The 11,082-nt window shown below is 36.5% G+C and overlaps 1 non-coding gene across 1 annotated transcript; it reads right to left on the reverse strand.

Moving 5' to 3' along the window:
- Positions 1-8,447: 8,447 nt before the first annotated feature.
- Positions 8,448-8,554, reverse strand: LOC111751071 (U6 spliceosomal RNA). Its single transcript, XR_002786142.1, has one exon. It is a non-coding gene; the product is annotated as a U6 spliceosomal RNA (small nuclear RNA).
- Between the last annotated feature and the right edge of the window lie 2,528 nt (positions 8,555-11,082).

The following is an 11,082-nucleotide window of genomic DNA, read 5'->3' on the forward strand; positions in this document are numbered from 1 at the left end:
TGGAAGGAAGATTGAAGAAAAATTGACATCCTTGAATTGTGGTGTTGGCAAAGAATAGTGAATATACCCTGGAGTGGCAGAAAAATGAACAAACCTGTCTTTGAAAAAGTACATTCAGAATGTTCCTTAGAAGCAAGGATGGCGGAACTGCATCTCACATACTTTGGACATGTTATCAGGAGGATAAGTCCCTGGAGAAGGATATCATGCTAAATAAAGTAGAGCGTCAGTGAAAAAGAGGAAGACCCTCAATAAAATGGATTGACACAGTGGCTATAACAATGGGCTCAAGCATGACAATGATTGAAAAGATGAAGCAGGATTGGGCAGTGTTTCCTCTTATTGCACATAGGGTTGCTATGAGTCGGAACTGACTCAAAGACAGCTAGCAACAAGAACATAAAATAAACAATAACATCAGTGAGGAATATAGTCCTTAGACCAATCAACTATACAAGACCAAACAGGAAACATTTGCCTAAAAAACAAAGATGATAAAAGCAAGAAGAAGAGAAAAACTGGAAGGATGCAAACAGGGAAGACAGTGTGGAAATAGGAAGAGTGTTGACACATTGCTGGGATAACAACCAATGTCATGGAAAAATGTGTGTATGATTTGCTGAATGGGAAACAAATTTGCTGTGTAAACTTTCACCCAGAACACAATAAAATGTTAAAAAAAAAAAAAAAAAAAAAGATACAGCAAAATTTTGCTGAAGATATTTAAAAAATGGCTGCAGCAGTTCATTAACAGGGAATTGCCAGAAATTCAAGTTGGATTCAGAAACAGATGTGGAAAAAGGGATATGATTGCTGATGTCAGATAAATCTTGACTGAAAGAAGAAAATACAAGAAAGTTGTTTTCCTGTGTTTCATTGACTACACAAAGGCATTCAACTGTGTGAATCATAACAAATTATGGATAACATTGCAAAGAAAGGGAATTCCAGAACACTTAATTGTGCTTCTGCAGAATTTGTATATAGACCATCAGGCTGTTGTTCAAACAGAACAAGGGGTGCTTCATGGTCCAAAGTAGGAAAAGCTGTGCCCAAGGGTTATATCCTTTCACAATACTTATTCAATCTGTATAATAAGCAAATAATCCCAGAAGCTGCACTATATGAAGAAGAACATGGCATCAGGATTGGAGGAAGATTCAACAACCCGTGATATGCAGATGACACAGCCTTTCTTGCCCAAAGTGAAGGAAACTTGAAGCACTTGCTGATGAATAACAGAGACTACAGCTTTCAGTATGGATTACACCTCAACATAAAGAAAATAAAAATCCTCATCACTGAACCAATAAGCAACATTTTTATAAATGGAGAAAATACAGAAGTTGTCAAAGATTTCATTTTACTTGGATCAACAATCAATATCCATGGAAGCAGCAGTCAGGAAATCAATCAACATATTGCATTGGGTAAATCTGCTGCAAAAGATCTCTTTAAATTCTTAAAAAGCAATGATGTCACTTTGATGACAAAGGTGCACCTGACCCAAATTCTCATCTTTTCAATCACCTTATATGCATGAAATAAAAGTAAAAAGGCAAGACAGAAGATCATGATGCACTTGAATTATCATTTCGGTAAAGAATATTGAATATTCCATGGGCTTCCAGAAGAACAAACAAAACTGTCCTGGAGAAGTACTGCCAGAATGTTCCTTAGAAGTAAGGTTGGTGAGTCTTTGTCTCGCTTGCTTTGGACATTGTCATGGATTGAATTATGTCCCCCCAAAAATGTGTGTATCAGCTTGGCTTGGCCATGATTCCCAGTATTGTGCGATTTTCCTCCATTTTGTCGTTGAAATTTTATGTTAGAGAGAATTAGGGTGGGATTGTAACACCCTTACTGAGTGACACCCCTGATCCAATGTAAAGAGAGTTTCCCTGGGGTGTGGCCTGCACTACCTTTTATCTTACAAGAGAGAAAAGGAAATGAAAGCAAGCAGAGAGTTGGAGACCTCATACAACCAAGAAAGCAGTGCTGGGAGAAAAGTGTATCCTTTGGACCCCGGGTCCCTAGTGTAGGGGAAGATTGATAAGGACAACAGACAGAGAAAGCCTTCCCCTGGAGCTGATGCCCTGAATTTGGACTTTTAGCCTAATTTACTGTGAAGAAATAAATTTCTTTTTGTTAAAGCCATCCACTTGTGGTCTTTCTGTTATAGTAGCACTGGAAAACTGAGACAGATGTTATCAGGAAGGACATATCTCTAGAGAAGATCATTAAGCCTGGTAAAGTTGAGGGTCAGCATAAAAGAGGAAGACCCTCCACAAAATGGATTGATATGATGGCTGTAACAATGGGCTCAAACATACCTAATTTGAGAAGAGGGCACAGGGCATATTCAAGTTTTGTTCTGTTATACACATTGTCCCTATGAATAAGCACGTACTTTCTGGCACCTAACAACAACAACAACAGAGTTTGGCTAGGGAAGTGAGGACACTAAGCTAGGACAGGGGACAAGACAATTTGAAGATAAGAAGAGAAGGCATACAGAGTCTCGGTTCCCGGAAGGTTTATCTATGAAACTATTGGCATTATCAAGGTTTAGAGCAAAAATAAGTTAGAGAGAGTTATAGGAAACAAAGATTAAAATTTTCAAGATTAGGAGTGATCTCAGGGTTGGGAAATAACCATGGCATGGAGGGGTGTGTGTGACATACTCTAAAACCTTAAGATTCAATAATGGCTATTTTTAGGGAGAAGAAATGGCAAAATTGTCTGGAAATGAAAATTAGTTATAAGAAGGACAGGAACCTACCTCCAACTTTAGTGCTAGGGGAATCATGGGAAAAAGAAATAGCAGACATTTTACAGGGTTTCATTCAAAGTCAAATCCTAAGAAGAAAGCAAGATTAGAGGAAGAAAGTAAAAGGAATTTATAGGGAAATTGTTGAACACAAAGGGGATTTTGCTGGTAAATGGCTCTGACTTGCAAAGAATTCACTGGAAAAATATTCACAAGTTGGTGAGGGGTAGTTTGTTGTTCTTGTTCTTAAAAAAATCTTGTTCTTAGGTGCTGTCAAGTTGGTTCCAACTCATAGAGACTTTATGTATTACAGAACAAAACGTCGCCCTGTTGTTAAGAAGGTTCTTTTCAAAGAATTATTTTTTCTCATGATTGAAATTGCTGAGTTTGTGCACAGCTACTTTAGGGATTAAAATCTAGGGACAGAGGAAAACCTCAGTGGTGGTTTATTCTCTGGTTAACTCTGGTGGTGGCTGATGTGACCAGGAATAAGATCATAATGGTAGGAGTATTGATGGTGTCTAGGCAGTGACTGACGGAACACTTGGAGCACTGGGGTAGGAGAAGAGAGTGACAAGAACTCTACTTGAAAAGGTTTAAAATAAAACAGGGTAAATGTTTCATATTGTGGTGACATTTTACGTAAAGTAGATATATAACATTTTACAATTTAAAATGTGCTCCCATACTTATATATAAGATTCTTATTTCAACCTCACAGAAAACTCTTTTCAGAAGATAACAAAAACAATTATTATCTCCATTTTCCAAGTGAGGGAATAGATTCAAACCAGCTAATTATTTTTCCCAGAGGTATTGGTGGTTCAGTGGTAGAATTCTCACCTTCCAGGTGGGAAACACAGATTCAATTCCCAGCCAATATACCTCTTTCACAGCTACCACCAACCTGTTAGTGTACGTTCGTGCATTGCTATGATGCTGAACAGGTTTCAGCAGAGTTTCCAGACTAAGATGGACTAAGATGCACTAGTAAGAAAGGCCTGATGATCTTCTGAAAATCAGCCAATGAAAACCCTATGGATCACAATGGTCTGAACTACAACCAATCCTGGGGATGATGCAAGATTGAGCAGTGTTTTTCTCTGTTGCGCATGGCGTCTTCATAATTGGGACCCACTAAGTGGCAGCTAACAACAGCAACAATTATTTTGCCCAAAGTCATACATATTATACCTAGGATTTCACCTCGGGCTCTATAACTGTTTACTTATGAATTATGTTAATATCCTCGATCCCACAACAGATAGAGTACAGGCTGGATACAGAAAGCAGATGGTGTCAAAGACACGGAGAATGCTCAACATCCCTGAGAGTAGACCAGGAAAGTCCACACTGTTGCTACATAGAAGAATCCTAGAAGATATGACTGCAGCTGCAAGTTCACTTAAAGAGTTTACAACCTCACTGTGTTAACCTGCTTTCTCACCTATTCTTCCTGTTCTTTTTACCTGAGATGCTATACAAAGTCATTACTTTGCTTAAACTATCATCACAAATTCTTCTTCCTTAATAAAATATGTCTTGATCCAGGAATAGATTATAATATCTCCTTTAAATCCTCCAAGAGTTTTCTTCATACATTTATTCTCTCACTTCATATATATTCAACTTATACTAAGGGCATTTAGTTAATCATCCAAGCACTTATCTATAAAACATGAACAGTGATAGCTAGTGTAGTTGAAAATCTTTAAAAGAGGGATAATATGCATATATTGCAATGTAATTAGGAATAAAAGAAAGATGAGTAAACATGTTTTGTAAAATGTAATATGCTATGCAAATATCAGCACATGTTACTATTGGTATTAAGAACTCATGGTATAATATTGTGTCTAGGAATTTAAGCTCTAGCTCTGGGACCCACATTGAAACCCAGCTCCATCATCTACTTGCTTTATGATCTTAAGAAAATTTTTTAGCCATTATGTGTCACAAAGTCCCCATCTGTAAAATGGGGACTGTATAGGAACCTACTTCAAAAGGTCGTTCATTCGTTCCTTCAACAAACCCTTTAATGAGGGTCAGGTACTGGTCGGGGTGAAGATTAAATAAATTGATATTTATAACACACTTAGAAGAGCAGTTGATACATAGTGAACTCCCAATAAATATTAGATATTTATTTCCCTATTAAATTGTTAAGAGCACTTCCTTGAAAGTAGATGACAACTGAAACATGGCTACTAAAATTCAAATTAATTACAGTTTAGGAACATGTCAAAAAGTATTTTAAATTCTCCAAAAAGTTGTGCCAAATAGCCATTATCTTATCATATGTTCTTGTGAAAATGGGATCGATCCAGCCCCTATTAAAAATCCAGCAAAATATACCTGCTTCACCCAACCTCTTTACCTTGTGGTAGGAACCAATTTTGAATTATACAAAATGCAAGACTTTTAATCAACCTCAAAAATATCCAATTAATGCATAAACCACGATTCATATGAAGGACTTAAATATTAAAGAAAGTCAAAATTCTATCTGAGAGTGTCTGACCTTTATGCTTATCTATTCCTAAAATACATATTGCCTATCAACCAAAGCTTTAATCACTTTCTCACTTCAGGTTTTGAAAGAGAGATTCCATTAAATCAAGTAAAGGTCACCTTTCTTTGAGATATAGATTATTTACCTGCACTCTTTAAAGAAGCAGGAATTGCAGAATAAACTCAATAGAGGCACCTTTCTCTTCACTCTTTCAAAGTAATAAGTAAGCAGTCAAAAGGATTAAGGATGATTATGTTCAGCTCTCAAGAACTGAGTTCCAAACCAGATATGAAGTGCAATTCCAGTACTCAAGAGGAGGGCCCATATACTGAAAAAGAAAGGAAACATTCAGTTTCTCTGTGTATTCTTTCGAAGTAGTTATGAAATATATTTAGGCTAAAACACGAACAGAAGCAACAAAAAATAAGTAAGACTCTGGAATTCATCTGAAACGTTTTTTAGAGAAGCAAATTGTTGTTGCAAGGAAATTTAAATGTCTAAGCCAATGTGATGCATTTCCTTGCTGTAAAGTTTCCACTTGTCTTAAGTAGATTAGGAATTCCCTAGAGGAAAGTTACCCGTAATGGAAATTTGGGTCATTGAATTCATGCATTTCTTAAATAAATAAATAAATAAATAATTTCAGTTTTCTTAAGGGACCAAAGGTGGTTGTTTTTAAATCTTCATTACTAATAATGCTGTTTATTACATAGTTACCTTCTGGTATTTTACAAGAATGTAAAGTCATCAACACATAAATGCTGGAAAAATTAATATGCCTTAGAAAGCATCTAGCAACAAGATATGTCCATCTATTAAGAGACAGTCACAATTCAATCTATTTAAATCTCACTCCTGCATCAAGTCCATTTGATCAAATCTTTTGGAGAACTTTAAACCCGGATGATCTAATTCTGAGGCTGCTCACTGTATTTGCTATGTTTTTTTTTTTTTTTTTGTATAAGAGCCCTTTAAAATATACTTTCTTGTTCTTCCACTGTTCAGTGGGACTTGTCAGAATTTATTATCTTTCAAAAGACAAAATCTCTTTCTCTTGCTTTGCTCTATAAAGTATAAGGTTTTCTGGATTCCAACCCTTATCACCCCTTTCCTTAATACAAAATGGCATGGTGGCCTTTCTTCCATAACTATCATCTTGAGGTTTCCAGATATACTTTCCAGATATACCATTAGAAGTGCTGCCACTTCCAAGCTTATTGTTGCAGAAATATGATTTTGGCAAGGAGCACAAGTGACGTAGTGGTTAAGAGCTGAGATGCTGTCATGGATTGAATTGTGTCTCCCAAAAGTATGTGTCAACTTGGTTAGGCCATGATTCCCAGTATTGTGTGCTTGTCCTCCATTTTGTGATTGATATAATTTTATCTATGTGTGTAAATCCTAATCTCTGCCTGTGGTTAACGAGGCAAGATAAGGTTATGTTACAGTGGATTAGGATGGGATGTAACACCCTTGCTTAGGTTGTAGCCCTGATTCAATGTAAAGGGAGTTTCTGTGGGATGTGGGCTAAGCCTTTTATCTTGCAGGAGATAAAAGGAAAAGGAAGGGATCAGAGAGTACGGGACCTCATACCACCAAGAGTAGTGCTGGGAGCAGAGTGTGTCCTTTGAACCCAGGGTTCCAGTGTGGAGAAGCCCCTAGTCCAGGGTGAGATTGATGAGAAGGACCTTCCTCCAGAGTTGGCAGAAAGACAAAACACTTCCCCTGGAGCTGATGCCCTGAATTTGGACTTCTAGTCTACTAGACTGTGAGAAAATAAATTTCTCTTTGTTAAAGCCATACACCTGTGGTATTTCTGTTATAGCAGCACTAGGTAACTAAGACAACTACTAACCAAAAGGTAAAGTTCAGCAGTTCAAATCCACCAGCTCCTCCTTGGAAATCCTATAGGGCAGTTAGTTCTACTTTGTCCTATAGGGTCGCTAAGAGTCAGAACTGACTTCATGGCAATGGGTTTGGTTTTGGTTTGGACTGATAATTATAAAAACAAAAAACCTTTTGCTGTTGAGTTGATTCTGACCTGTAGTGAACTTGTCTATATCAGCATCACATTTAAAATCTTTCTTCTCAGTATTGTTCACTATTGTGGCACAATCAACATTACCTCATTACTACTAAGCAGTTCTTGAGGTGTACAATTCCTGAGGGCTTTAGTTTTCCAGAACTCACATACTCCAGATGTCAGGAATTTAGGAAAATAGGATGTTCTTCAGGAGTGAAGGCAAAAAACGGACACCGTATTAACACTGGTGTACAGTGTGTTGGAGGCTTGGGAAGAAGAGACAAAGGAAACAGCCACCAATGATGACTTGACCAAAGGGTTTAGAGTGTGTCCAAATTGAAGGCTCAATTGTGCATGTTTTCATTGCTAATCATATACACTGGAAGTGAGATAAAAAATTAAAATAGTAGTTTAATGTGTAAAGGTAATTTCAGTTACAGTAATTTTAAAAAAAGTTCTTACCAAGTGTACTAATTGCTATGCAACAAGATTATGCTTACAAGTAATTTTGTCTGTCAGATTTACTTATTAAATTTTATTTGTAGTCAAGCCTGAGCTCACCCTAGTGCTCTTATTAAATTTTTATCGTGCAATATTAACATCATTTTAAGCTATGAAGTTTACCACAATTTTCAAAAAGTAGGTAGGTGGGAAGGTGGCTGTATGTGAGATTTTTGCCACTGTATAATGAATGGGCATACAATTAGTAGTTTACTCAAATGAGGGAGAAAATAGTGCATTTTAGTTTTCTCAGGGCTCAGCAATTTCAATCATGAGAAAAAAATAATTCTTGGAAAATAATGTAATTAGGTCATTTTTTTCCCACCGTATTATTTTATTTTGGCTCTTTTTTAAATATTCCAATACAGTTTACAAAGTTAGCCAAATGTTTTTATGCATTTCTGTTTAAACTTATAAGTCAAAACTTAGTTATTAAATTACACATTTAAAATTGGAACTCCAAGGCTAATCTGACAAATATTCTAATTTGCTAAATTTTCAAACATTACAAATATTTTAAATAGAAACATATACAGATTATTTCAATGATTACAAATCTATTCCTGAATGAGCCCAGGTTTGGAACCAGATTACTGAAGCTACTATATGTACCACAAGAAAAGAAAAGAAAAAACAAAACAAAAAATCTGGAAGTCTTCGTGAATTTTTGTGTCATCTTTGTGCAGAGACTATGATAATCTTCTCTGTATAGTTCCAATTTTAGTATATGTGCTGCTGAAGCAAGCACTATTAAGTCATTTTTTAAAAGTTCATTAAAATAAAGTCAACTTGCTGTTTTATCATTTACTAGGCTTTTATGGACTTTTTTCTTTCTTTTTGCACAACTCCATTGTTATTATATTGTGAATTAAGTATTTTGCTCTGAACATTTTTGTTGAACTATAAAATTGCACAGACTAGCCACGGAATTGGATTAAGAGATGTTAACAGTTGACTAGACTTATTTTTAAAAACTATTTCAGCTCATAGTAAAGTGTTTCTTCAGAAAATAACTGAACAGTTTTCACTTTGATGATTATAATTAAAAATGGAAGAAACTGCTAGCAGTCTTTAGGATTATATAAATATTTAATGTTGAGAATGTAAATGTTTGGTGTATATATTCTTTTCTGGCTGCAAATTCCCAATTTCTCAGCATCCATGATGCATAAGCAATATGCAAATAGTTAGTAAACAGACTTAAATTATAGGGAGAAAAATCTTTAACACACCACAGGGCCAGAGAAATTTACCATGCTTAGAGTTCCCTGATAAATGCTGATATTTTACTCTTGATCGATGGCAGCAGGTAAGGGGGACAGTATTTTGTAAGTTAAGTGGGAAAGAATATCCCTTTCTATAATGTATATCCATTACTTTCATTTCCTATATCAAAAGCAATATATTAACAGAAGTTACTTCAACATGCAGGAAATGGAATTCTTTGCAGGTAAAATGAAGCCAGAAGAATGTCTATGTTTCATAATTCAACCTCTTACCTTGAAAATAAAGATTGTGAACAGAGTAGGTTATCATAGCATGGCTGAGAAGGAATAAGAGGTGACTCCTTTCATTTTATTTGCTTTAGCCATTGACACGCTGTCTTAGTCATCTAGTGCTGCTATAACAGAAATACAAATAGATGGCTTTAACAAAGAGAAATTTATTCTCCCACAGCCGAGTAGGCTAGAAGTCCAAATTCAGGGCATCAGGTCCAGGGGAAGTTTTCCTCTCTCTGTAGGCAGGGGAAGGTCCTTGTCATCAATCTTTCCCCAGATCCGAAGGATGTGCTTTGCTCCTGGTGCTGCTTTCTTGGTATGAAGTCCCCATGTCTTTCTGCTCATTTCTTTTTTTTTGTATCTCAAAAGAGATTGGCTTAAAATATAATCTAATCTTGTAGATTGAGTCCTGCCTCACTAACATAACTGCCACTAATTCCATCTCATTAAGATCATAGACATAGGGTTTACAACACATAGGAAAATCATATCAGAGAACAAAATGGGTGGACAATCACACAATACTGGGAATCATGACCTAACCAAATGGATACACATATCTTTGGGGGACACAGTTCAATCTATGACACACACCGTCTGCACTGCTGTCACTTCCAAGCTTATTGTTGCAGCTTTGTGATTTTGGCACCCCCCTAACTCTTGTCATTGGTGCAGTGGTTAAGTGTTAGGCTGCTAACCAAAAGGTCAGCAGTTCGAATCCACCAGCCGCTTCTTGGAAACCCTATGGGGTAATTCAACTCTGTCCCATAGGGTTGCTAAGAGTTGGAATCGACTGGACTGCAATTGGTTTTTAGTTTGTTCATTTGTTTTTAAACTGTTATCGTAGTGAAAATAAAGGCCTGCAGGGAAGTGGAACTTGTGTCCGTTAGGATCACTTTTAGAATCTTTCTCCCTACTTCTTTTTCCTCACAGAGAAATACCAGATTTCTTGGGATCTAAATAGACTGCAAGGAGTAGAGATGCGATAGAACATTTCTTTTTATTATGAATGCTTCACTATCACTGCGATCAGAAAGGCCTGGGAATGCATTCACATTACTGTTTTCCTGTAGGAAGGAAAGTAGGAGACTGTTCCTCACAGTGTCGTATCCTAAAAAGAAAAGGCAGTCGCAATTACAAAAAGGAGCATAGTGACTCCTATAACTGCTATATGGAGAATACTCATCTACTGGGATGAATACACACTAGGAACAGGTCTGACTTCCTATGAAGTATCAAGCTTATGTGATGAGGTGAACAGTTCAGCACCCAACTCTCTTTCCTAAGTTATCTGGCTACTTCAGATCAAAGGGAATTTAGGCTAGAGATAGTTGACTTAATCCGACATGAAACTTTGTGTGACACCGTAGATTAAAACGCTCACAAGACTGGTCCTCTGAACCCATGAACTCCATGAGAGTGGTACAACAGAGACATGAAGACTCTAAAATCAGTGCAAGACACAAGGTCATCCAATGTTTTGGCCAAATCTCTAAATATTATATAACCTTATTATATATAATCCATCCAAATTGGGATTTTACTATTTATTCCTTACCCAGCAGTTCCAAAGTGTTTGTGCTATAAAGAATCACCAGTTTAAAAAAAAAAAAAATGAATACAGATTCTCGGGCCCCACGCTTGGAGTTTCTGATTTAACGTGTCTGATGGGAGATCTAGGAATCAGTTTTTTCAGTTAGCACCTCACGGCTCTCTGGCTAAAATAGATCTAATAAGCATTGACAATTAGTGAGCAAACGCTGGATCTATAATAGAC

Source organism: Loxodonta africana, chromosome 5 (assembly GCF_030014295.1).
Source record: "Loxodonta africana isolate mLoxAfr1 chromosome 5, mLoxAfr1.hap2, whole genome shotgun sequence".
NCBI lineage: Eukaryota > Metazoa > Chordata > Mammalia > Proboscidea > Elephantidae > Loxodonta > Loxodonta africana.